The sequence below is a fragment of the Pteropus medius genome, unplaced genomic scaffold (genome assembly GCF_902729225.1).
Source record: "Pteropus medius unplaced genomic scaffold, Ma_sr-lr_union100, whole genome shotgun sequence".
Taxonomy (NCBI): domain Eukaryota; kingdom Metazoa; phylum Chordata; class Mammalia; order Chiroptera; family Pteropodidae; genus Pteropus; species Pteropus medius.
The window spans coordinates 15681379-15707313 of NW_024345601.1; the positions used below are offsets into that span (position 1 = coordinate 15681379).

General features: G+C 43.5%; 1 protein-coding gene and 1 pseudogene across 6 annotated transcripts in view; both read left to right on the forward strand.

Annotated features, from left to right (window-relative positions):
* Positions 1-25935, forward strand: part of MGAT5 (alpha-1,6-mannosylglycoprotein 6-beta-N-acetylglucosaminyltransferase) — a 324384-nt gene that overhangs the window by 237966 nt on the left and 60483 nt on the right. The gene's annotated exons all lie outside the window — the stretch shown is intronic.
* Positions 225-343, forward strand: LOC120612125 (uncharacterized; annotated as a pseudogene).

A 25935-nucleotide genomic window follows, 5' to 3' on the forward strand; every position in this document is an offset into this window, starting at 1 on the left:
CACTGGGGAGCACACATGATGTACAGGGTGAGAATTCCTTGCCAGTGGTTTTCTGACCCCATGTTCAAAAAAGGAAAAGTAATACTGCCTTTTCTTCAGTTCTAAAATGCTAACGATGCCTATGAGACAATTAAATATGCCTGTTTCCAGGGAGGCTAATTTAATTCCAGATAACTGTCTTTGCTATAAACAGCTATAATTTTTCATTTTGAACAGTGGTTCTCGTCTATGGCCATGCTACCCTGAACAATCCCAATCCCGTCTGATTTCGGAAGCTAAGCAGGGTCGGGCCTGGTTAGTACTTGGATGGGAGACCACCTAGGAAGACCAGATGCTGTAGGCGTAAAAAAATAAAATAAAATAAAATAAGCTGACAAGTTCCTTGCAATCTGTGAGGTCAACCAAAGGTTGCCTCGCCTAAAATTAAATAAATAAATAGAACAGTGGTTCTCAACTGGAGTCAGTTTTATCTCCCGAGAGGACATGTGGTAATGTCTGGAGACCATTTTGGTTGTCGTGACTGAGGAGAGGAACTACTGGCATCTAGTGGGTGGAGGTCAGGAGTGCAACTAAACATCCGACAGTGCAGAGGACAGCCTCACAGCAGAGAATCACCAGGCACAAAGTAGCAGTAGTGCTGAGACTGAGAAACCCGGGCTGGAAAATAAGATTTACATTCTATCTGTATTATTCCACATTTTCTCCTCTCAAGTCAAATACAATCAGTCAAGATTATAAATGGTTATTTAAAATGTTCCCATGAATTTATACATCTTTGTATCAAAATTTGCCCTGTGTTAACAGAGCATTTTTCAATTGACTTTCAGCCCCACTTGGGTTAAAAAAGACACATTGGGTGTTCTTGTCTCAGCCTGGTTGTGATGGGACTGGTTTCAGGAAGATATGGGCTTTTAAAGTGTAACTGCCTTCTCCTCTCTGCACCTACTCAAAGAAAATGGTTTGCATGTCTCTGAGGACTTGACCCTGAAATAATATCACTTCCATTTCGAAACCAAGTACAGCTTCCTCCTAGATGCCTCTAGCAGCTTTTTCGATTTTCCTAGAAAAATAAAACAATAAATTGGTTCTGAAAGTTTTTTGGTCACTTTTTTGTGGATAAAATAATGCTGTCACTAAAAGGATGATTTCTTGGTGCCAGTCAGAATTCCAAAAGTGTTAACCACGTGATTTGGGGTGTGATTTGGAAATTCTTCTGAAATTCTACAGACGACCTGAACTTTCATGTGCTGTGCATTGCCCAGCTATTACAGAACTCCGAGGGCAGCCTGTCTACATTAGTCTTTGTCTGAATACCAAAACGCTCGGCTGTTATTTCAACTTTATTACATCAGCATTACCCAGCATTCTTTAATAAGAAAGCTGCGAAAAAGATTAAAAGTACTGTTAAGTTTCACATAAATTCAGGACATCATCTCAAGCTTTGAAACATAGCACAATATGTGAGAGTTCAGCTTCTTTTTCTGAAACGTCCCGAGCCAGTGGAAACCTAGTAAATGTGCACAGAAAACAGATGCACCTTTTATAAAATAAATTTTATTTAAATTAGTTTCAAGTATACAGTAGATTGGTTAGACACCTATATAGTTCATAAAACGATCCCCACAATTGCTCTCTCCCTCCCATGACCCTCCACCTAGTCATCATATTAATGCTAACTGCATTCCCTATGCCATGCTCCCCATCCCTGTGACCAGCTATCAACTACTAATTTGTACTTCTTTAGCCCTTCACCCAATCCTCCCGGCCCCCCAGTCCACCTCCCCTCTATCACCAAATTGTCCACTATATTTGTGAGTCTGTTTTTGATTAGTTTGTTCTTTTCATTCCTTAGATTCTGCGTATAAGTGAAATCATATGATATTTATCTTTCTCTGTCTGACTTATTTCATTCAGCATAATAACCTGTAGGTCCATCCATGTCATTGCAAATGGTAGGATTTCATTTTTTTTAATGGCTGAGTAATATTCCATTGTATATATAAACCATAATTTCTTTATCCAATCATCCGTTGATGGGCATTTATGATGATTTCTATCTTGGCTATTATAAATTGTGCTGCTATGAATATTGGAGTGCATAGATCTTTACAAATTATTGTTTTGGTTTGCTTTGGCTAAATACCCAGAAGTGCAATTGCTGGGTCAAAAGGTATATATATATCCATGATAACAGATGCACCTTTTAAGTGCAATGTTCCTGCATCCACATTCCCAGAGTTGCATTTGACACCAACTTTAGCTAGCAGGAAGTTTTGGGACTCATTTTTCTCATCCCTTGCCCCATTCTCTCCCCATCACCATCCCCATCCCCCTCTGCCTCAGAGATCTTTGGGAAGGGGAGTGACACTGTCAGTCCCCTTTAGGATTGCTACAGAGCATGTGGATAGGCTTGGAACAGATGATCTAGGGAGGCCCTCCTCTCCACCTTCAGATTCTACGACTCATTGAAATTGGGAAGATACCTGCTGTGCTGTCAGTCCTACTCCACTGTCCTCCCCCACCTTTTGAGAAAATCTCTCCACCTGTCAGGGCACTTAAGTGGAGAATGTCACCATATGATCTCTCTGTCCTTGGCCGGTCGGTCCAGGGGGTTGTCCTCTGATTCAAGGTAGTCCAGCTGGTTGGTGGTTAGCAAATGGAATTCTGGCTCCGAGAGCCAACCTGGAACAATGAGATTTTTCACTTGGCATTGCAGAATAGAGGGATGGTGACAGCCATGGGGACAGAAATTAAAAGGATATGTCTAGAAGTGTGATGAAGCCAAAGCCTTCCAGGACCAATTTGGAAAGGTTGAGGGTGCATCAAGAGTGTGATGGAGCAGAACCGCAGGGAGGAGAGGCACCACCATGAGAGATGTGGGGTGCTTTGGAGGGGCTGGGTAGGAAGGTAGACAGACAGTCAGACAGACAGATATAACCCATGCAGCTTGGGTAGAGAGCAAAAGTAACTGCCAGAGTTCTTGAAAGCTGTTTCCAGGTCATATATCCTTTTATTACACTCTGTTCCCTTGCAGTGTCCTCAGTGGTTTCTGTTCCTTATAGTCATATCAAGGATATCTCCTAAAATATATAGATCTTCCCTGAGTTCCAAATGCCTAGCAAGAAACACGGTCTGTCAAGTATAGAAGCTAAGGAGGAACAGGCTACCTCCTCAACTCCCGCCTCCCCACTGGCCCCCAGTCCATGCCCGAGGTGCACTGTGGTCTTTTCCTGATGTTATAATTCATGGTGGATGGGAAGGAAGGGATCTTGCTGTCTGACTCCAGAGTCCCATACACCAACTTGTGAAACCTCTCTGTCCAAGACCACTGGCATCAAATGAGACTTCTTACAACTTAATTCCAAGTACAGATCTCTTTCTTAGCCTAAAAACCCACAGTTCTAGGATCTTGACATCCAGTCTTGACGTCTGCCTCTAGGGCAGTCTGATCAATGGCCTCAGCTAACACATGTAGAAGAGAAGTCTGTCCAGTGTGGCTCAATTCAAGGTCCTTCAGAATCAGGAAATGTAAAATTAGTTTTGTAAAAATAAGAGATTTTGAAAATTGTGGAAATTAAAATTAATTGAAGTCTTGCTTCACTGTATTTATTTCCACATTTCTTTAAAAATAGCATCCTGAGCATAACTGATTCTTCTATCAATGGTGCAGGGTCAACAGTTTACAGATTCATGATCCCACCAGGATATTCTGGTTATTTTTCGATACATGATTGTTGCCGAGGTAAATATCCTGAAGGTCTTGCTTGGAGCACCTCAGGATATAAGCATAGCCTCTGAACCACAAGCTGGGGGGTTCAGATGTGGTCTCGCAACTCACCGGCACCGGCGTGTGAGGCAGTTAATTGCTCTGAGCCCTGGGTTTCTGGCCTGTGAAATGGGAGCAGTAACAACAAGTACATAGAGCAGGGCCTCTTAGTGTGTGTGAATCATCTGGGATCTTGTTCAGAGATGTTGATTCTGATTCAGACCTTCTGGTGGGGGGCGGGCAAGACCCTGCAGTTCTCACAGGCACCCCGGTGATGCCGATGCGTTGCTCTGAGAAACACGGCCTCAGGGTGTTTAGGATTGTGTAGAGTGCTTGTCACTGAGTCACTCGCCAATCAGTGAATGAGTCAGTCCTTTTCCTCTTTACTTTTGCCTTCTTGCGACTCTGAGAGGCGGTGAGAGGCTCGGTATCTTGTCATCTGCTATCCTGCTTTGTTCAGTTGGTGCTTGCTGGGCCGTATGGCATAGTGGTCAAGAACACAGACTTGGAGCCAGATAAATAGGTTCTAACCTGCCTCTGTCACCATCTGCCTGGTCTTGGGCACATTACTTAACTTCATTTGGCTTCTTTTTTCATGGGGATGATAATAGGGTTTCTGTAGAGATTAAATGAGTTAATATATGCAAAGTGCTGAGAACACACCCTGGCACACAGTAAGTCTAAATAAATGTTTGCTGCTATTATTAACATAATTAATGGGGCCAGATGGGAAACATAGTGAGAATTGGTGGGGGGTAGAGCCTGTGAGGAACTGGCAGATACAAGCCAGACCAAAGATACTCAGATTCCAATTTTTAAACTATGTTGGTGGTTGGCAAACTCTGGCCCTGAAGCCAGATTTAGCCCACCACCTGTTTTTGTAAATAAAGTTTTGTTGGGACACAGCCACATCTGTTTGTTGTCTGTGGCTGCTTTTGCACTAAAATGGCAGATTTGTATGGTTGTGACAAACTCTCTGACTGGCAAAGCCTAAAACATTTATTCTGACCTTTTACAGAAAAAATTTGAGATGTCTGAACTACACCATGTCCCAAACAAACCAAGTCTTTCTTGTAGGACGCATTTGGTCAACAGTCCCTTGCATGAATCTCATCAGAAGTCTTTTTAGCTTGTTTTGAAGTTCTTGGTTATGTTCTGTGTGACTGTGGCTGGTTGATAGGTAAGCAATATATGGAAAAATGAAATGTGATTTTACTAAAATCTCTGTTACTCTAAAGAGAAAAGCCCAGGCCCTCAGCCTGGTCTCCCTTAGTAAGCAGTCTGCAAGGCTACTGCTTATTCGATAGCTAACACATTGATAATAAAAGAAGACCTTATATCAGTGTGTGTTTATACTTCTCTGAGCCTCCACAGCTGTCATTTAAGGAGATGCATGCCTATTCCTTCTGAGGAAATGAGGGCAGCTGTTAGCCTCCTTTACCATTTTAGTTTATAGATGAGGAACTAGCCCAAGGAATGATATGGCCAAGGTTCTATAGCACGTGACGTGACAAATACAGAACTGGGATCAGGGTTCTCACTTGCCCTCTTGGGATCTTGCCTCCCTGCTGCCACTTGCTTGAGAAGCTGCGCCTCTACCCTGGAGGGTGAGTCCATGTTTAGAGCAGGATTCAGAAGCCAGGAAGCAAGGTCTACATGAGTGGCTTACTTGTGTAGCAGGAGCCCTGGGCAAATAGTGGTATAACTGGTAAGTGTTGCTGCTGGCTGCTCATCACACGAATGGGAAAGTCAGCAACAGCCTTGCAGCCAGTTCTACAAAGAGTAAATGCGCCTTATTTGAGCAATTCAAATTGTTTCTGGCTCCAGACCCCAAGGGCCTGGCTTGCCCCACTCCTAGCCTGGTGGTAGCAACCACAGTCAACCAGTGAACTGAATTTGGAAAGCTCCTTTTTATCGAGACATCAAAGACTGTGTGGCTTTAAAGCATCCCCTAAAACGACATGTAGTCCCATCGTTCCGGAAATGTGAGGCAACCCTTCCCTCCTCTCCATTCCTAATTTCTTGCCTTTCTTAATCCATTCTTCACACAGAAGCAATCCAGAGTCATCTTTTTAAAAATGTAAATTGGATTGTGTTAACTTCTTTTCTCAAAAGACCACCCCGCCCCTACCACCACCAATGTCTTCATTTTAAACTTACAGCACATTATATTTATGATGAAATCCAGTCTTGGTGGGGCAGTGTAGTGAGCCTCTCTGCGAACAAACCACCTCTGCTCTGTACCCACCTGGGCTCTGGCTACATGGGGTCCCTCATGCCACTCCCTCCATCCTGGGCCTCAAGGGCAGACCTCTGTAACACCTGCCACCTTCCCTGTCTTGCCCCAGTCCTCACCTCCTAGGGCCACCCTGTCCCACACATGTGCCCTCAATCAGTTGTCACCCCTCCCTATCTCTATCACAGCCTCCTCTTTCTTCTTCTTATGTAATTTTAATCATTTCGTGATCACATATTTATCTTTTTCTGTCAGTCTGTCCTTAATTGCTAGACTGTAAGCTCTTGGAGGGCTTTGGCTAACCCCTGGATGAGATCGGTAACAATTCACCTGTGCTCTCAGGAGCCCTGGCCAGGATCCAGCTACTGGGGAGTCAGGGTCGGCCACATAGTATGGGCCCCATCGACCACAGCAGCTCGGATTTATCTGTAGTACAGATTTGGATTTCCAGTCAGAGTTCACTGGGAAAAGTGTTCAACTGCTTTAAACAATCAAAAATAAAGCTTGAAAGTCTCTAGACTAGGTGACCTCTGAGTCCAAGATAGAATCCCATTTAAAACTGTGTAATTATCTAGCTCACAATTTAGTTGGCTTGGGCTTAGTTTAGATTAATGTGAAATTGGAATTGAAAAAAGTTTGGAGAAATGCCATTTTATTTCATAATAAGAATTAACTGCTCTTAGTTATATATTTTTCAATGAACTGCCGAAAACCTTTGTAATTAAAGAATGTACTGAAATCCTTGAAAAGAACACCTTTTTGTAAGTAAGTTAAACCTTGTCGTCCTGTTTGTTCCTTAATCCATTTGGCCAGACTTTTCTTCTCAGATAATGTAGAGATCAACCAGATAAATTTAAACCTACTTTAAGTCAAATTGGCTTACATTCTGAAATAATAAAATTGGAATCAGTTTTGCTGGGAAACCTAATGTGATTACAGCTCTTAGGTCTGGTTCCAACCAGAAGAGCATTCAAAAGCATCCCTGTATCTCGCTGCCCCAGTTTATTCCCTTTGGGGGAAAAGTCAATCAGAAAAGACCTTGTCATGGTCCCTTGAGACCAAACTTGCAGAGGCAGGGGGCACTCTGCTTCATTTATTTATTTATTTTGTCTGGCTCAGTTCCTGGCACATAAAAATGTGCAGTCACATTGCAGAACCATTTCCTCAAATTCAAGAGCAAGTTCGAGGGGCAGTGGGGACAGAGAAGAGAAACCCAAAACAAAAAGAAATATCAGAAGAGAATCATCGCCTTTTAAGATTCCAAGGGCTACAGTCCAGGGGACTCGAGGATTTTTCAAAAATAGTGTTGGTTGTGTGCTGACTGTAACCTTACTACCACGTGGCATCTGTCGTAAGCACGTCAGTGCTTGAGGAGCAGGTGTGTACAGGAAGGAACACTGAACTAGAGACCCGTTGGACAGCCTTTTTTTCTGTCACATCAGCCTAGTGGTCTGCTCCCTTTTTCTAAAAGCAAGCTTTCTGTTATCTTAAACCCACTGAGGTTTTTACATGTTATTGGCAAAAAGAACACATTCACCTCGTTCAGCAGGTTCTTGAATAACATCGGTTCATTCATCATCCTTTTCTTATGATGTCGATGAGGAAAAAGTCCATTCCCAATTGGGTCCATTGTCTCTGTGGAGCGTGCACATTCTCCCCATGTCTGTGTGGATTTTCTCCAAGTCCTCTGGTTTCCTCCCACATCCCAAAGATATGTATGCCAAGCGAACCGCCGTGTCTGAGTGTGTGCGTGTGCATGAGTGGCCCCGCAATGAGAGGGTGTGCTGTCCAGGGTGAGTTTCTGCCCAGAGCCCCGTCAGGACAGGCTCTAGCTGCCCATGACCTGACCTGGAATAAGCAGGATGGAAAAGAATGATCGCGCTTGTTTTTACTCATCTTTCTTAAATGTATGGATATCTCTTATTTATTTCAGTGTTTAATATTAGAAGTGTTTCGGGTCTTTATTTAGAAGTTTGGTGATATCTTTGTGACCAGAAATATGCCACGGGAACTTAACTCTTGTTCGTATCAATTAGCCTGTGGTAAAATGGATTTCGATATATGTCATTTCCCTTAAAGTCATTTCCCTTAAAGACAGGTTTCCAAGAAGCTGTCGTCGACATTGAATGAGTACTTGCTGTACTTTTGTTTCGGCCTGAAACGCTGATTGGAGGCAGTCTGGAGCAGCTGCTGGAGTCCTGGGTGGGAAGCAGACTCCCAGATTCTAATTTCAGCTACAGCACTCGCTGGCAGCTTGTCCTTGGAATTCATTTGCCCTTGGGTCTCGCTTTCCTCGTCTGTAAAACAAGGCAGAAGACTGGATGTTCTTTTCTTTTGCTCCCTAGAGTTCCATGATTCTATAATCTAAACTCCTCTTGGCCTTCTCTGATTCTTTCATGAGCAAGGGCACAGAGAAGACAGCCTATAAGACAACTTTATGGGCCATCGGAAATAGGGCAAAGGGATGATAATTGGGTCAGGCCAGACACAGAGTCCATAAAACCAACTGCCCGAGGAAAGGATGAGGTTGCTGTGACTTGGCATCCATGTGTATAGAAGAGATTTAAGGGATTTGTTGACAGTAAGCTCATGTGAGGCAACAGTGTGGGGAGCTGCCAAAAATTGATAATGGACCTTCAGTTGAGGCATATTACGTGTAGAATGAAGGGCTGACAGTTCTCATCCACATGAGCATACCTAGCATGCTCCAGTCCCTACTAACGCTCCGAGTATGTGGGTGCACTTCCTTTGTCTGCACTGGCGAGCGCACCTGGACACTTGGAGTGCCAAGAGCATGGATTGTGGACACAGACTGGTGGGGTTCCACCTGGGCTCTTCATTGACCAGCTGTGTGATCACAGGCAAGTGACTTGGGCTCCCTGTGCCTCTATTCCTTCACCGGTAAAATGGTGGTAATAATAAAAACCTAACTTTAGGGTTTTTATGAAGACCATATGAATGAATAAATATAAAGCTGTTAGAACAATGCCTGGTATTCATTAATGTCTATATTAGTTTGCTGTTATTATTATCTAGGCAAATTAGAATGTTTTGATTGGAAGGAGTAAAACTGTGGGGTGACTCAGAGCCATGCTTTAGGAAGACTGATTGAAGGAGCCGGCATGTCTGGCCAGGGAAAAAGGGCTTGATTGAGGCTGCGGGTGGGTGGGCAAGGACTCCAAAGGAGTGCCTAACAAATGAGGAATCAGATTTGTCCTGGATAACCCTCAAAAGGACAGAAAATAGGCTGCTTAGTGAACTTGCTGAGCTTTCAAGGAATAACACGAAGTGTAAGTCAACTGTCCAAAGATGAGGTGAGCCACCTGGGAAGCCATTAGCCACCCATTGCTATTGGCTGAAGGAGCGTTGGCAGGGTTTTAGGAGAGAGGTGTCTCTAAATGCCAGGGAGACGCTGAGCTGCTGAATTGTACTGGAAACCCAGAGATTCTGTGTTTGTAGAATGCGAAGGAGAGGGACAGAAGGGGGAGAGACAGGAGAGAATACTTCAGGGAAGAAAAGCGTATTCATAGGCTGGCGGTAACAAGAAAATATGTGACTGCTCTTTTGTCAGGGCACAGCTTTACGCCTGAAGCAACAGACACAGCCTCGGACTACACAGACCATATCTAACTCACGGACATTTGTGTTTAGCCAGCACAATATTTTTTAAATTGGAAAAGTTGCCATTTGGGAAGGTTCATCTGGAAAGCTGGAGTTCCGGCTTCTCTTAAATGTAGACGGTGTGACAAATTGGACTCTCATTCCTCACATGCCAAAACTTGGCTGGGGCTGAGTAGTGGCTGCCTTTGTGGTTGGATTAGGGGTCGTTCCAGGGATGGCAGTCCTTTCGGGGCCTTTTCTAACCCCCTACATGACCCATTTGGTCCCCAGAGGTATTTGAGTTTGTGACCTTGCACTAGGGAGGCTAGGAAGAAGCCATCATCTCTGGCTAGTCCTCTCAGAGAATAGGTTTCTCCTGAAGAGGTTAGGGTTAGAGAAGAAACTTTGAATGGAATGATGAAGTCCATGATTCTTCTGAGCCAGATCATCCATTGAATGGCCTGTTTGGGAGTCTGTCAAGTTTTGAGGCATAAGGGTGGGCAGAGAGGAAGACCGAGGCCCCCCTTTAGCATGTGCCTGTAGCAGGAACTCCAGGTTCTTGAAATCTGTGTGTTAGACTCTGAATGTTTTCTTCTTGTCAGCACCTGGCCCGCAAGCTGTTTCCAGCTGACAGCCTGGCCCCGATGTGGGCTGCCAGAGCTGCTTCTGCCAAGTTGTCTTGTGGTTGAAACTAGGTTTTCTTCTTTGGGTTGGCAGTTGGGGTGTATAGGAAGGGTGTATAGCAACTGACTCTGTATCTGGGACTTGGAGCCTGTCAGCTTATTGCTCTTACACAATGTAGTAAAGTCTTCAGATTTCTTCCCACCTGGGAGTGGAAACCTCTCTTTAGAACCCACTGATAAACCCTCACATGGCTATCGTTCCAAGCAGTAGCTCTGCTGTAGGTCCGTGTGGGAACCTGGCATCATCCTCTGGAGTAGCATTGATTTATGGGGTGCTTTGTTGAAATGACTTCCAGCTTATGTTTTAAGGAAAGGCAGGAAAGCTTAAGTTGGTTTTTAGAATCTAGGTCAGTGTTAAACGTGCCTGATCGTTAAGTTTCAGCTGGGAACTTGTTACACGTCCGGATCCTGGGGACCCTGTTCAGCCTCATCTGAACAGAATCTCCAGGGAAGGGTCCTGGGAATTATATTGAAAAGAAGCACAGGTTCCAGGTAATTCTTTTAAACAGGCAAGTTTGGGGAACACTGTACTAGGGAATCACCAGTTTTCCTAGATCAGAAAAACCTTAATCGCCTCCTTTACACGCATGTGTGGCCACCAACCATCCCATGCTGTTGAAGACACTGATTCTCTTGTTGTACCAGGCTGCTTCCTGTGCTCTCACCCTTTGCTTCCCAGTGCAACCCACCAGCCCCATGGCCCATCCCCCAAGGACCTGCCTTTTATTTCCATGGTGATGGCATAGCAAATCGCCTGAATTAATCCATGGGAAGGTACAGTCTCGTTGGTATGAATTCCATAGAAGTCTCTCTCAAGAATCCTTGCCTTTTAACTCAATGCTCAAGTAAGGATTTGTAGGGATTTGAAGTTACAAAGCACTTCCGCATAGCCTCAGGAAGCATGTGTCAGTGTTACAGGTGATATAGCATCCTTAGATAACATTCAGAAGAAACAGAGCCACCTTAAGGTAGGGGTGAGTTTCTTGACATCATCCTTTCAACCGTGGCATTGATATTTTAGAGAGGTTGCAGCCGGTCCAAAGATTTGCATAATGAATGGTAGAATTTTAGGCCTTGTTGCAGGTGGTCACAGAGGCATTTGAGGGGCCTTAAAATGGAGAGTAGTTTTCTGGAGACCCTCAGGAGAACCACCAGTTGTCTACTCTGTCTGTGACTGGCAGTCCTCCCAGAGGCATAAACAGCTGAGTGCAAATTACTGCAGCTGTGAGAAGAAAACATAAAAGTCTTGCGGGTGAAAGAGGCCCCTTGTGCTCAGCCGAGGGTCTCCTCTAAAAGCCAGAGGCTGAGGCAGCCAGCGAACATCCTGAGGAGGGTGGGGTGCTTCTGTAAGGTTCCAATCACTGCCTGCAGCTCCGATAGCGCTGGGATGAGTTCATTTGTAGCTCTTAGTAAACACAGCTGTTGTGGTTGTAATTCGCCTTGAGGCTTTTTACTATTACTCCTACCCTAACAGTTTGGCAACTGATATGGGAACAATGATGTTTAGGGATGGGAAAATGAGTTGCTGTCTGAGAGCAAGAGAGAAGAGCAAGGGCTGTCTGTAGCCAAAGCCATTGAGCCAGTCCAGGCATGTGAGCAAGCCCCAGAGATGAGGAGGAGGCAGCCTCCTGGGTAGTGAGTGGGAAGTGGGTGACCGAAGGGCCTCAGATACCCAAGGGCCTCAGGTACAGCATGGGGAGAAGCCAGGTGACTAAAGCAGAAAAGAATTACAAAAGTCTTGCAAGATTGTTCCCTTCTAGAGAAGGAAGGGTTAAGATCATTCTTGAAAAGAGAGGGAGCCATAACGCCTCTGAATTTTTTAATGGTCTGAAAGTACACTGGCTTTTTCATTGTGACTAGGCACAGATTTATAAAAACAACTGAGATACTATATTGATTATGATATTTTACTCCAAATAGAACATTGTGAAAGCACAGCTTATAGGAAAGCTGTTTTGCATGAGAATTCTAGGCATAGTCCAGATTCTTCCAAAAGCACAGTCACAACTTAAAGGGACTGACTTGTACTCGGCCATGCTATGCAGCAGTTGGTTGGCCTGAGAAGACACAGGTGCACTGTTAAATTCGGGGATACTGAGGACTGTGGCAAAGCCCGGCGGTATCGCCACACACTGCCCTGCAGTGTCTCAGCCCAGCCAAAGGTGCGCAGTCCCAGGAGACTCGAAAGGCTTGGGAACATTGCCAAGGGCATCACCACCCTCCCAAGATGAGAAAGGCTTCCTGGGAGTAGGGGAATTTGTATGTCTTCCTTTGGCTCCGGAACGCAAATCCCGGAGACTGTCCCAGCTTTGTGCTGGGAGAATGATGTTCATTCCCCATTGGCACTGCTGGGCAGGGGTCAGACACACCTAAAAAAGGGTGGAGTTCCCTCTGGTCCTTACCTCAACCCTTGTTTAGAAACTCAGCAAAGAAAGCAAAATCATGGCAGCGAAAGGAAATAGAAGTGTGGCTTTCTGGCTGTTTCTTGGAGAGAAAAGCAAATTAAAATTATTGTTTTACAATGGAGGTGGAGAAGCAACTCATAAATCTGGGAATGGCATTCAAATAAGCCAGTCGAGTGTGTTGGACCAGTTGAAGGAAGCTTGCCTTCTTTCTTTTGCTGTCTACACCGCCGTGGAGAACAGGTACCTGAGGTGTTAGTGTGAGGTGGCGCCCAGGCGGCTTCCCATGCCAACTGGAATCCTTGAGGAATAATTTTTGGTAGAAACCGAAACTGGGGGATTTATCCTGCAGAACCTTCTACATCAGTGCAGAGCCCCATCATTGAGACCTTAAAACGGGCCCTGCAAGGGCACAGCTTGCTGATGGAGTTTTATATCAAAAATACAGATCGGGAACATGTTTTACAACGTAGAGTGTTCGTGGGAAGCAGACTCTATCATTTGGTTATAAGAAGAGGTTTTATGGCATTGAGAAACAGATAAAGCAATTTAGAAAGTATTTTTTAAATGTAATAATGTGTGCACTTCTAAAATCACTTAGCATCTATATGTAGGTTCACAAATAAAATTCATATAAGGAACATATGCTCATAAAATCTGGCTGTGCAGCCCGAAGTACTGAATGAGTCCATCTGTACTCATGATAACTTGGGACCCCCCCCGCCCCGTCACCCCGAGAATCCTGATCCAGCCTCCAGAGACAGCGGAACTCCAGGGAACACTGGCGTTATCCCTGCTCAGTTGGAATTTTTACAGCTGGCTGCCCTTTGCTTCTCCCCTCCCTGATTCTATTTTTGACTAGATTGAGCTCCTTGGGGAGGAGGTGATGATAATGGCTAATATTTGAGTGCTTCCTATGTGACGGGCCTCGTCCTTGAAACAACGCTATCGAGTCAGTACTGTTGTTAACCCCATGGTCTAGTGAGGCAGCTGAGGCAGATGGAGGTTCAGGCCTTGCGGGTAGTAAATGGCTGAGCTAAGATTTGATTTGAAAAAGCATGTACTGCAGCCACCACGCTGGACCACCTCCCCAGGGGTGGACACTCTCTGGGTTCAGCTTCTCCCTATCTCTCCTGCCCATCCCCTCAAATGCCGGGGGGCTGACTATATCCATGATGGCATGGGACCTATTTCAGGAAGTAGTTCTTTATGTTCTTGGTTGGAGACTTAAAACCCTTTATGAAGGACTAATCAAACCAAATGGGTGAAACTATTTGCCTTTGTCTCAAATCTAAACGTCAAACCTTTTTCTGTTATATTTATAACGCTTGTTGTCATCTGGAACCAGTTATTACGAACTTACTTACATATCTGGACTTGTAAATACATGTCTGCCCTTGAGGAGCTTGGGGAGACAAATACTGACCTAGACAAGTGAAAAGTGGGGGAAATTTTTAAACGAAATTGAAAACTGGGAGAAAGAGCACTCGCCTAAGCCCAAATGGCTTTCGAAGAAGTCAGGAGTTTGAGGCTGGGACTTGTAAGGCGTGAGTGAGGTCCATGTGTGGGTCGGGGGAACTCCGTCACATTTCCTTGCTTAAGTCACAACACACATCTCCTCTAGGGGAGGCGAACGGTAGTGGCGGTGGGAGAGAAGAGGCCCAGGAAGCTTGGAGCTAGGTATTTTTATCCTCTGTCCAGACTTCTGGGGAGTTGCATGACCCTAGATTGGGAGTCAGGGAGAGGCCACTCCATAGGGTCCTGCTTGTCCTCAGCACAGCCCCAGAAGACACCATGCCCACTGCAGGAAATGGAGTAAAGCAATGCGCAGACCTATTAGTGATCATTCCAGGTCCTCAAAGCCTGCTAAGGTTTGTCGAGCCCTCCAGATGGTGCCAATGTACTTGCAGTGAATGTCAGTGGGCAGGAGCTTCCCAACAGCCCCGTGAGGCAGGCAGCACCATTGTCTGCATTTTACCAGGAGGAAACCAGGGCCTGCGAGACGTGGAATGTTAACCTACTGCCAAAGAGAGGCTGCCTCCAGTTCAAGGACTTCCTTTCTCCTCCCTCCCTTTTTTCTTTTTTCTTCTTCTTTTTCTTTCTTCTCTTGACCTTTCTTCTCTCTTTTCCTCCCTCCCCTCCCCTCCCCTTCGGTTCCTTTTTCCATTTAGAAAAAAAAAACATTTGATTATTTGTTAGGGTTGGTGCAGATCATTTGCTGGGTTGATGTAGAGAATTTGTCCTAAATCAGACAGTGTCCTTTTTATATTCATATTCTTAAATCAGTGATGATGTTTATGTGGAGCGAATTGGCATTTGGACAATTTAACCCAGTGGCAGTTTGAGTAACAACTCAAAGGAGAAGCAGAGGTGTAGCCGCTCATGGACAGATCTCTCACTGTTTGGACCAGATAGTAATTCCTTCTCAGTGACCCCTAAGCATAGCACATCACTTGGTCAGAAAGGGCCTTATTGGTGAGCCTAGGGGGAAGTAGCTGGAACTAGCAGGCCTCCTTCCATCTTGCAGCTGAGGCCAAGGTCCAAAATATGAAATTAGCTTTGCTTGCTTATATTATGTGAGATGTGCTGGCTCTTGCAAGATCATAATCCAAGGAGAGGGCCCCCAAAATGGAATTCGGTTAGCAGCCATGGTGAGTATTCCTACCGATACCAAAGTGATAGAAGTTCAGTAGACCCTGACTGATCCCAGTTCTGCTTCACTTCATGTGTCTGAACTATGTCCATATCCTTCAGATGGACTCACAGCACCTCTTCTGCCTGCCTTCATGGGACTGGCATGAGAGTCAGACAAGAGATAGTTGAGAAAATACTTTTTGAACTGTCACATTCTAGTTCATTCCTCTGATCCATTAGAAGTACATTAAGCTGGAATGAGCAGAGTGTCTCACCAACAGTGAATCAAACAAGAGCTCACTTCTCTCACGTCGAGTCTGGGGGTCGGCAGCCCAGAGCGGGGACGTTTCTTCACATTCGAGTCACTAAAGACCCAGCTCGCTCTATCTTACTGTTCGTCATCTTTGGCATGTTAGACTTATGGTCACAAGGACTCCTGCAGCTCTAAGCATCATATCTGTGCTCAAAGCAGAAAGAAAGATAAAGGGGCTGGACCCAGACACATTTGTTCCTTTTATCAAGAAGCAGAAGCTTTTCCTGGTCCTCCTCCCTTAATATTTCTTGTTATTTGACCAGGGTCACATGGCCATCCTTGGCTTCAAAGGAGGCAGGGAAAGTGGAGGGCCAAAGTGTTTGCCTTTCAGTCAGCATTCACAATGTCCTCAAGAATATTGGGATTCTTGTAACAAGGTGGAAGGGAAAGGAAATGGATTCTGTATCTGTGGCACGTTCACATACCCCTTTCTCTTTGTCATAGCGAGACAACACTTTGGAAGGTAGCCTACGTTATAGGCGATACTGATACAAAGTAAAAAGCCTGTGTCCTCCCAGGGCCCTGCCTTCCTCAACTGATGTGACCTCATTCAGAGAGCTCCTACCCTCAAAACCGGTAACTTTTCCACAATTTGCTCCTTGTTCCCCCATTCTTGTTTTCTGGAGCAGAGCCGCTGCCCACTTCTCTTTTATGGAGAACTGGCTGATGCTTGAACTGGCCTGACCACAAGATGTGTCCACACAGTTACTGTGAGCTTAATTCTAGCTCAGTCCTCAACAAAGTCCATGTAGCGTCTGTTACGCCCAGCATACACCTAACCACTTTTTCTAGCCCTCCACCTCCAACCCCACTGAGAAGGCCTCCAGACACACAAAGTTCTCTGAGCTCGGCCTGAAGGTGAGCCAGTGTGACAGTTATCGGCCTACTGCCGCTCAGCTCCAGAGTCACCCTTTTTGATTGCTCTGTGAAAATGGATCTGGGCCCTGGAAATAGTTTTTCTTTGCGGCTAGCACTAGAGCATTGACAGTAGAAGTGCTGGAAAGACATCGCAGGAGGAAAAGGAGTTCTCGTCTGGTTCTCTAGTGACTGCTGCAGCGCCCAGGTCCTGTAACCAGAGAGGGAGATGGGTACCATGTGGCCGAGGCAGAGTGTGTGAGTTTATCATCTGGGAAGCAGAGCTTGTAGCAGCATTCTCATCTTTTAGAACTGGTCTGTTTCTCTGTCTCTCTTATTTACCTTCACCCAAATCAGATTTAACAGGCCGTCGATCCAGAACAGTATCTATAGAACCCTGGAGGCTGGAACAGCAGTTAAGAGCATGGGCTTTAGAGAAATGGACCAGGGTTTATCCCCAGGGTCTGCCACCTACTTACTGGGTGCTGACACAACTAATCTCAGCCTCAGTGGTCCTAGTTGCAAAGTGGGGATGGTGATAGTCCACAGTTCACAGGATTATCTGGATTACCTGATAAGTATTATAAAGGAAAACATTTAGTACAGTGCCTGGCATATAGAAATCTCTCCACAAATATGAGCAGGGTTTTGTTGTAACTGTTGCTGAGGTACTCTGGCTCTTAGTGGGTGAGTTAACTGGATCATTTGAGTCCTTTCCATTCCAAGTCATCACACTAGCTACCTGGCTTTGAGCCTCCTGCCTTTCACTTCATCCGCATGTCCTGCTTTCTCTTCCTTTCTCTCTCCTATTCTCAGCTCTTTCTTCTCTCCCTGCCCTTCTTTGTCCTATTCCTGTGCGTCCGTCAATTTTTTCTCCCTATTTTTAGGCTTTTGCTGTATTGAATTTAACAGCGATTTGATGAAACCATTTAGAATCTGTTTTTGCTTAGGGCCTTGCAGAAACGCACATGCGTTCTGAATATTTTATTACCTTGTGATGACTTGCTAGTATTACTCGTCTCCAGGGTCAAGTGTTCCCTTCCAGTTTTGTTCTTTCAGGAATAAGATAAGAAGCAAGTGTTATTGTGGCTGTAACCCAAAAGACAGATGAGTCACAGCTCAGGAACAGACACAAAGGTCTCAGTGTAAGCGGTTTCTTGTCCTTGTGAGAAAACATCTATAACTTTCAGGGGCTCCCCTTTGCCAGCTGGATATGGAGTTCAAGTAATTAAATTTCCTGCAGACAAACCAGCAGACAGAGGCAGCTTGCCAGCACCTGGAAAACCAGAGAAAGTGGTCTGTGGGCAAGTGCTGCCTCTGATGGTGTCGGGACTTTTACCGGCAAGCGACCGTGCGGCCCTGTGGGCTGCCTGAAGGCAGGCACTGGTGGTCTTGTTCACATCTGGTCCCCAGCACCCAGCCAGGCCCTGGCCACGGCCACAGGAAGAACAAAATAACATTGTGAGAGAATGAAGTGTGACCGTGTGGATGAGGTGGGCCAGAGGAACAGGATGTCGATTCTGTCCCCTGTATATAGCAACTCCAGCATCTTACAGTGAAAGAAAACAAATCGCATGGTTTGCATCTTAGAGCTGTGTTTCTGGAGTGAGGGGATTAGGCCGTAGGCTCTGGATTTGGTCTTGACTCTGCCACTTGCTGTGCGGCCCTGGACACGTTTTAACATCCGTTAATCTAGCTTTCTCATCTTTAAAATAAGAATGACACTGTAGTACCTAGGCCATGAGATGTAGAGATGAGATGAAGAAGGTCAAGAAGTGCTTAATTTAGTGTCTGGCACCATAGTAAGTTCTCAAGAAAGGTTTGCTGGGAACTCCTTTGCACTAAATCAAGGAGGGTGGCATTCAGACTCACATTTTTAGCACTAAAAAGAACCGAGAGATCATTTTCTAGTCTGGTCTCCTTCCCTTCCTTCACCCACCAACTTTTTAAAACTTCACCTGCTAAACAGGGATAATAATACCTCATAGGGTTGTGGGGAGGAGTTAAACCAGGAATATGCATGTCGCATATAAATGGTGCATAATAAATGCTCACAAAATGGTGCATAATAAATGCTCACAAAATGGTAGCTAGTATTCTATTACATCTTATTAGTGCCAAATACTCATCATTTATGATTGCACTGAAGTTGACCTTGCACAGAAAAACGATCATCTCTATCAGCTTTATGCCATTAAACTGCAGGTGCACCCTCCCTGTACTTGCCGTGGTGCAGGTAGTGTGGTTAAGAAAGGGGAGGGCATGGGTTAGAGGCAGAGCCCTCTCCTGCCCCCGTCACCACCCAGCCACCTGTCTTCTCCAAGCTTCAGTTTCCTCGTCCACTGTCTGGCAGGTTTGCTGTGAAGATCTCATGAGAGAAGTGTACATACTGGTGCCATGCCAGAATGGAAGTAATTGTTTTTATGATTTTATCTCAATTCAGTATTGCTTTCACTACCATACATATGGTGAGATGTTGCCATAGTTAGCTGTTTTGTTTTGCTCCACCCTAGCCAAATGGATTATGTTCAATTTCTAACTTTCCAGAAATTGAACACTTATTCAGAATATATGTGTAATATATGTGTGCTGTATACCAGACGTTGTTCCAGGGTCTGGTACTGCAAGATTAAATAGATCACAAGCTTGCCTTAATGGAGCTTATATTCTAATAAGGAAAAAGAAAGCAATAAACCGCTAAATGAATCTAAAGTACAAAAATACAGCCTATGAGCAATAATAAAACAAGGTAAGGAAACTGAGAATGATGGAGGTTGCCCCCCCTTTTTCGAACAATGTGCACTTGTCTTTTTTTTTTTTTTTTAATAAACATATGCCTGCCCCTTCCCCAAACTCCAGTAAAGTTCTTACAAATAGAAGAAGCTGTGTCATTTCTTCTGGAAACGAGGCCTGAATTCTTGAGTCATGGGAAGGTTGAATTTGTGCCTTGGGCCTGATTATGATGACTTTCTGGAATGGTTGTGGTTCCCAGGTACCCATGTAAATGCCTGGAAAGAGCGGTTAGTTTTCTACTTTCTGTAGAAATTCAGACAATTTCCAGAAATTCTGCCCAGGCTCCCAGATGCATGTCTTAGTCTTAGCTGCTTCAAACCTGGCAACCAGCTCTTGTGAACTTGGCCTTTAGAGGTTTGTTCACTCAATCATTTCAATTTGTGGTTCTTTAGAAGTTGATTTCTAGCTGCCTTCATTCCCTTCACCCTTCTTACTTATGAACATAGGTCATTTATGGTAAAAACACATTAGAAATGTATACTTTTAATGCAACCATTGTTTGCCTAATAAACCCTGGTTGCGTGCAACATGTTTGGGTTTTCAGGAATTTAGGAGAGTCTTATGAACTGGCCCCGTCAGCCGTGTTAGCCCTGAGCGCTGCAGTGGTTCTCAGCCCCAGCTGCCACTCTTTGGAATCACCTGGAGCGTTGTTAAAAATCCCATTGCTTGGACAGGACCAGTGAGATCCAAATGCCTGTCAGCCTGACAAAGTCTCCTGGGTGATTACAGAGTGCAACCAAGGCTGACCACTGCTGTCGTGGAGACTTTTGTGTCTCATGGGAAGGATGACGTCTCAGACAAGCTTCCTTAGAGGGTGCTTTCCCGATAGAGTGTGCATCAGATCACCCGGGAACTTGGCAGAAGCAGATACCACCCCCAGAGATTTGGATGAAGGGAGACTTGGTAGGGCCCGAGGATCACAGGTGTTCATGGGAATTTTGATACAGGTGGTGGGGGAACCAGACTTAGAGCCTTTCAGCCTCTACTTGCCCGGATGATCCTAAGATATTTCAGGGTCGAGAACCACTGCACTGGGGAATTGAGAGTAGACCCAAAGATCTCTTGAGCAACCTCCTCTTCTCAAAGGCCTGGTTAACCAAAGTCTGCCATTCCCTTTGTCCAATGTACTGAGGTCAACAGCCCACCGAATTTTGGGGCATCTAGGCCGCCACCTTCACAGTGGCCACACACTTCTGCACCCACAGTGTGAGCTGTATTGTATGTACATTAAGCATCAGGTGTGTCTTCTACCAAACCTGTTAATGCCACATACCTGTCCTATAATTACATAATATCATTAATTTACATAAGTTGATGAAGTAGAAATGTAAAATTTAAGAGCAGCCATTTCTATACAAACTTAGGTTATAGCTTTGGAAGGATTTGATCAGGGTTAGGCCTCTAAAAAAATCTGCTATTAAATTATAGATGGTCGAGACAACAGTAAAATACTGGGAAAATTCACAGAAATTTTGAGGCTGCATTTATGCTGCTCTGCAAATATTTTTAAGCTTACACAACACTTTAAAGAAAGTTTAATAATTACATGGTACTTTGGGGTTAAAATAAAACATCGCTGGTACATAAGTATTAGTTTTCATTTTTGTCTGCTTTGAAGGATTAATTAGCTGATCAACTACATCTCCCTCTTATGTTGAATAAAAATCAATGAGCAATGATGTCTGCTGTGGGTGAGAGTAGCTGTGATAACCCATTATGATATTAATACAGCATTAATTTTTTACTCATTTATTTAAAGAACAGTGCGTAATTTAGTGAACTTTCTGTTTTTCTTATGAAAACAAAGTCCCTCTAATTTAAATCAATCCCTGAAAGGAAAACTTAGTCAAGGAACTTATTACTAATCTAGCTATCGAGCTGTAGTTCATTCAAAGATTTGCTTTTGAAATTGTCTTCTGCTGGCCCCCCAAGCTATATTCACTACTGCCCGTGCCCTCTTTGGCCAGTTGGTATCTAATCGTTATCTAATCTCATCCTTAATACATCTCAAAGCTCAAAATCGGGTAATAGACTCCGGCCCGCAGGCCCACCACATGTTTTCATATGACCCATGAGCTGAGCATGGTTTTTATATTTTTAAATGGTTGAAAACAAAAGAAGAATTGGTGACATGCGAAATTACATAAATTCACATTTCAGCGTCCCATGAAGTTTTATTTGAACACACGCGTGCCCATTTGCTACAGCACTGGCTGCTTTCCCTGCAGTAGGAGTCTAGTGTTGGAACAGAGACTTCATGGTCCACAAAGCCTAAAATATTTATTATCTGGCCCTTTAAGTAAAAAAGGTGTGAACCCCTGGCTGAAATACCAGTTCTACCTGCATCTCCTGCCTTTTTAACGGTCCCTCTAGGCAGCTACTGCTCTTAGTCCTGCTCTGTCCTTGAAGGCTTGCTTGTAGCCTACCTTTAAAGTGAATTTGTTGAATGTAACTGGGTCAGGTTTTCAGGGATTCTTTGTTCACCTACTTAATTCTGGCCAGTCCTCTGCTGTGTAAGAACCAAGCTCCTCGTTCTTCTAAACCATAAAATATTTGTAAAATCAAATTTCATCTTCTAAAAATGCAAATGGTTCATAACTATTTGATTTTTACAAATACACATTTATTTCAAATACCTCAGATTTACTTTCGGCGCCCCTGTTACCTTTATGAAGTTTGATGTACAAGTGCTTCTGCTATATCATGATAATCTATATTCCTAAGAAATAAGCTACAAAATTGCAGACTGAAAATGACAGAACTCATGAGAAAGTAGGGCTGGGCTAGACCACTGCGATCTAAAAAGCTTTGATCTACAGTTGTTATAAAAAAAAATAATCCTAATAAAAATAGTAGCAGAGTTTTAAAAGACGCATTTAATTCTAAAAAGTAAATACTATAGTAAATATACAACTTTACCTTTAAAAAAAAGTCAAATTAGCATTTGGGGGCAGGAGTTGGGGGATTCGGATGATTTGCATCTGCTTCATGGAAACAGAGTAAGATGTAAAATAATGGAAGGGAGCTCCCATGGGAGCACTTTCAAGACAGAGCCCGTTGCCACACTCAGCCAACGGGGAGAACAGGCATGGTATAGAGGACTGTGTCCCTCTGTAGCTTATTGCATACAACTGAGTGTATTTTGCAGTAAGCTGCTTTTAATGATTCTACAAAATATTAATGCGCTAGGGCAAAAATCGCGTATGAACCAAAGTGACTTATATGCTCCACTGACATCAGTCCCTACTTATCCTTCATGTACGAGATTACTGACGTTGGAGAAACATGTATTTTAGCAGAACCAACTGTACTTTCTCCTTTAGTCTCTACCACTTCTTACCTTTCTCTAAATGTTACGCAATGAACAGCAGTTTGGGCAAGAGAATCTGAATCCCAATAACTGGCAAAAAAAAAAAAAAACCCAAAAAAACAAAAAAATTGAAATCAAATAAGCATTAAAGATTTCAGGTCAGCATTTATATCAAGGCAGCATGCATACATTACAATATATATTAAATCCAAAAAGAAGAAAGACTGAAAAGGGCGACTGTAATGTCATTAATCACTTAATCTTTCTTGTGCCATTTAAAGCCACTCACCTCTGGCTCTCCGTTTGAGAAGTGCTCAGCTGCTGATTGGCGTGTTCACTTCAGATAGGCTTCATTACGTGTAAATGCACATTACACATACTGGGGCTGAAGGGTAATATTTTAATGCCACAAGAATTTGAGGTAGCAAGGTAAACCTCAAAGATTAGGTTCTAGACATGCACGTATCATTTTTTTAAAAGACATTTAAGGTTGGCTGTTTTTCAGTATATATCAACACATGTATAGGGTTTGACAATATGAAAATGAAAAATCACTGACAACATGACACTATAGAAAGATAACAAACCCACTGAAGATGAATATTTCGCATTCTCAGGAGGAAGAAGAAATACAGAAAATCAGACTTTGCTAAACACTTGTTAAAAGGAAGGTAACTCCAGCATTTTTTACTCAGAGCATAGAAAACGAGGTCATATTGGTCCTAATAGAGAAAATAAGGGACAGCTAAGCAGAAGCTATGTGAAGCAGCAGCAAAATCTCTTAGAAGGTGAGGTAAGATGTACATGGCACCTTGTCATCAACCAGAATCACATCACAGTAAGCACTGGGAACATTTGGGAATACCGGCAGAAATCCTCAAAAGGGCATCAGAGCAAAAATTTGATGCAAAGTAAAATAATGTGTTATTTTTAAGTGTGCAGAATTAACTTGTGGCTGGGCCATCAGTTAAGTGTCAGCGTGTGAGCAGCTGTCAGAGGCAACGTCTGAAATGTTTCAACAGGCCGTTGATGAAAACTGCACAAGGGAAGAATGACCTCAGAGGTGTTAGAAGAAATGCCATTCAAATGAGTGCCTTGATAGATAAAATGTTGGTGGTAAAGTTTCCCAAAATTGAAATGTTGCAGCGGGTGGGTGTATTAATTAAATTTGGAATTGCATTTAAATGTGAATATTATATTGCACATATACCCTAAAAAAAAGTTTCTCAAATAAATTAAAAGTTTTATTTTTCTCTCACTTAAGAAAGATGGGCAATTCAGGACTGCTTTAGTGTCGTATCATCTGGGACCCAGGCAGTTTCTGTCTTTTATTCTGCCACCTTCGTAATGGTGCCTATTCTCAAGTTACCTCTAGATTCAGTGTGGCTGCTGGAGCTCCAGCCATAAATCCTCAATCCACTTAAGATGCAAGAGGAAGAAAAGAAGGATAGAAAGGGTATTCTCCTCTGCTGAGACAGTCCTCTTTAAAGAGCTCTCTTGTAAGTTGTACCCAGTCTTTTACTCTGGTTGCTAAGGAGACTGGGAAATATGGTCTTTTATCTGGGACTACTTCTGCCGCCAAATAAAAGTAGAGTTCTGTTCGAAAGCAAGAAGAGTATAGCCATCAGCTGTCTCTGCCACAAAGGGGATAGGTACTAAATTAATCTTTGTATTAAATGAAAGGGTAGGGAGGATAGTGCTATATGCCCAGGAAATATGCTTGTGTGGACATCTCAGGATAAGCAAAAATTGGGCTGAAGATTAAAAATAAAAATTTTAAAAAATGTTATCACAGTAGGACTATGGCAGAGACCTCTTGCTTGGCCAAATAAAAACCATGTAGGATGCATTCTCTTTACCAAACTTTCATAGACCAGTGGTGAAAAGCTTTGTTCCAATTGTGATTCTGCCATGTACCTTATTAGATGACCTTAGGCAGGTTTCTTGATCTATCTGAGCCTCAGTTTGTCCATCTGTAAGATGGAAACAGCGGTCACTTCCTCCTAAGGTGGTGGTGAGGATTAACTGAAATGCTGCGTAGAAAGTCGTTGTACCAAACTGAGAGCTGAGTACACAGGGGCACCACACCCACGGTATGGCCATGCTGTCTCTGCCGTATGTCCAGTTCAGCCGAGAGCAAAGCAGTTGGCAAGCTCTTTCTTCCTGCCACCTCGTGCTGGAATGGGGGGAGGTGCATTCCTCATGACCAGGTCCTGAACAACACAGAAGAGTCGTTTGGTTAAGGGAAACAAGAAGGGGCAGAAATACCCGGGAAAAAGCAGCCCTCTTATAGCCACAGAAGGTTTAGTATCCAAATGTGTATCCAATGCCACAAGAAAAATATGTCTGTGAAGAGAAGACCAAACGGAAACCCTCAAGGGAAGATGACTGGTGGGTGATTGTAGAAGAATCAGGACACTTCTTAACATAATTCTGTGATTACAGTAATCCCAATGATGAGAAACTAGGAGACACCATAAACACCAGCTTGACTTCATAGGCATCAGAGCCTTGGATTTTAAATGATTGCACAAAAGATGAATAAAAGGGAAGCAAAGAACTGAAATGTAAGATGAGAGCTGTCTGAAGCTCAAAACTTGCCACTTCTCCAAAAAAAAGTCAAGGACAGCAAAAAAGAGTGCTCCTCACTTTTGAATGTTTGGAAGCTCTTCTCAGAGTAAGCTATAGTGAGTTTTTTCTTTAAATCTTATCACGGAGAATTTCTAATAAAAGAACAGTATAATGAAAAGCCATGTAGCCATCACTTCGCCACTTATCAGCTCTCGGCCAATCATGATTCATCTTTATCCCCTGCCCCCAGATTATTTTCGAGCAAACCCAAGACATCTCATTTCATCTCTAAATATTTCAGTGTATATCCTCTAAAGTATAAAGACTCAGAAAAATTTAACAACAATACCATTTCACACTTAAAAATAATAAGTTCTTAATATCGAATACACAGCGTTCAGATTTCTTAAATTGTCTTTTTTAAATTTTTTCACTTCACTCACAGTGTAAGTAAGACCACACTTTATGATTGAGTGTATTCCTTAAGTCTTTTTTAACGGAAGTTTATTTGTCAAAGAAACCAGGTTATTTATCCCGTAGTCTGAATTTTACTAATTGTATACCCATGATGCGGTTTACAGTCATTCTCTCCTAGCTATATTTTCTGAAATTGGTAGATAAGATATTACATTTTCAGGTTTGATTTTTTGCAAGGCTACTTCATAGGTGTAGTTGGGTATTAACATCAGGAGGCATGGAAGTCTGGTTATCTTGCTTTTCTTGATGTTCTCAGCCATTAAGAATCATTGCCTAGATCAATTAATTCATTAGT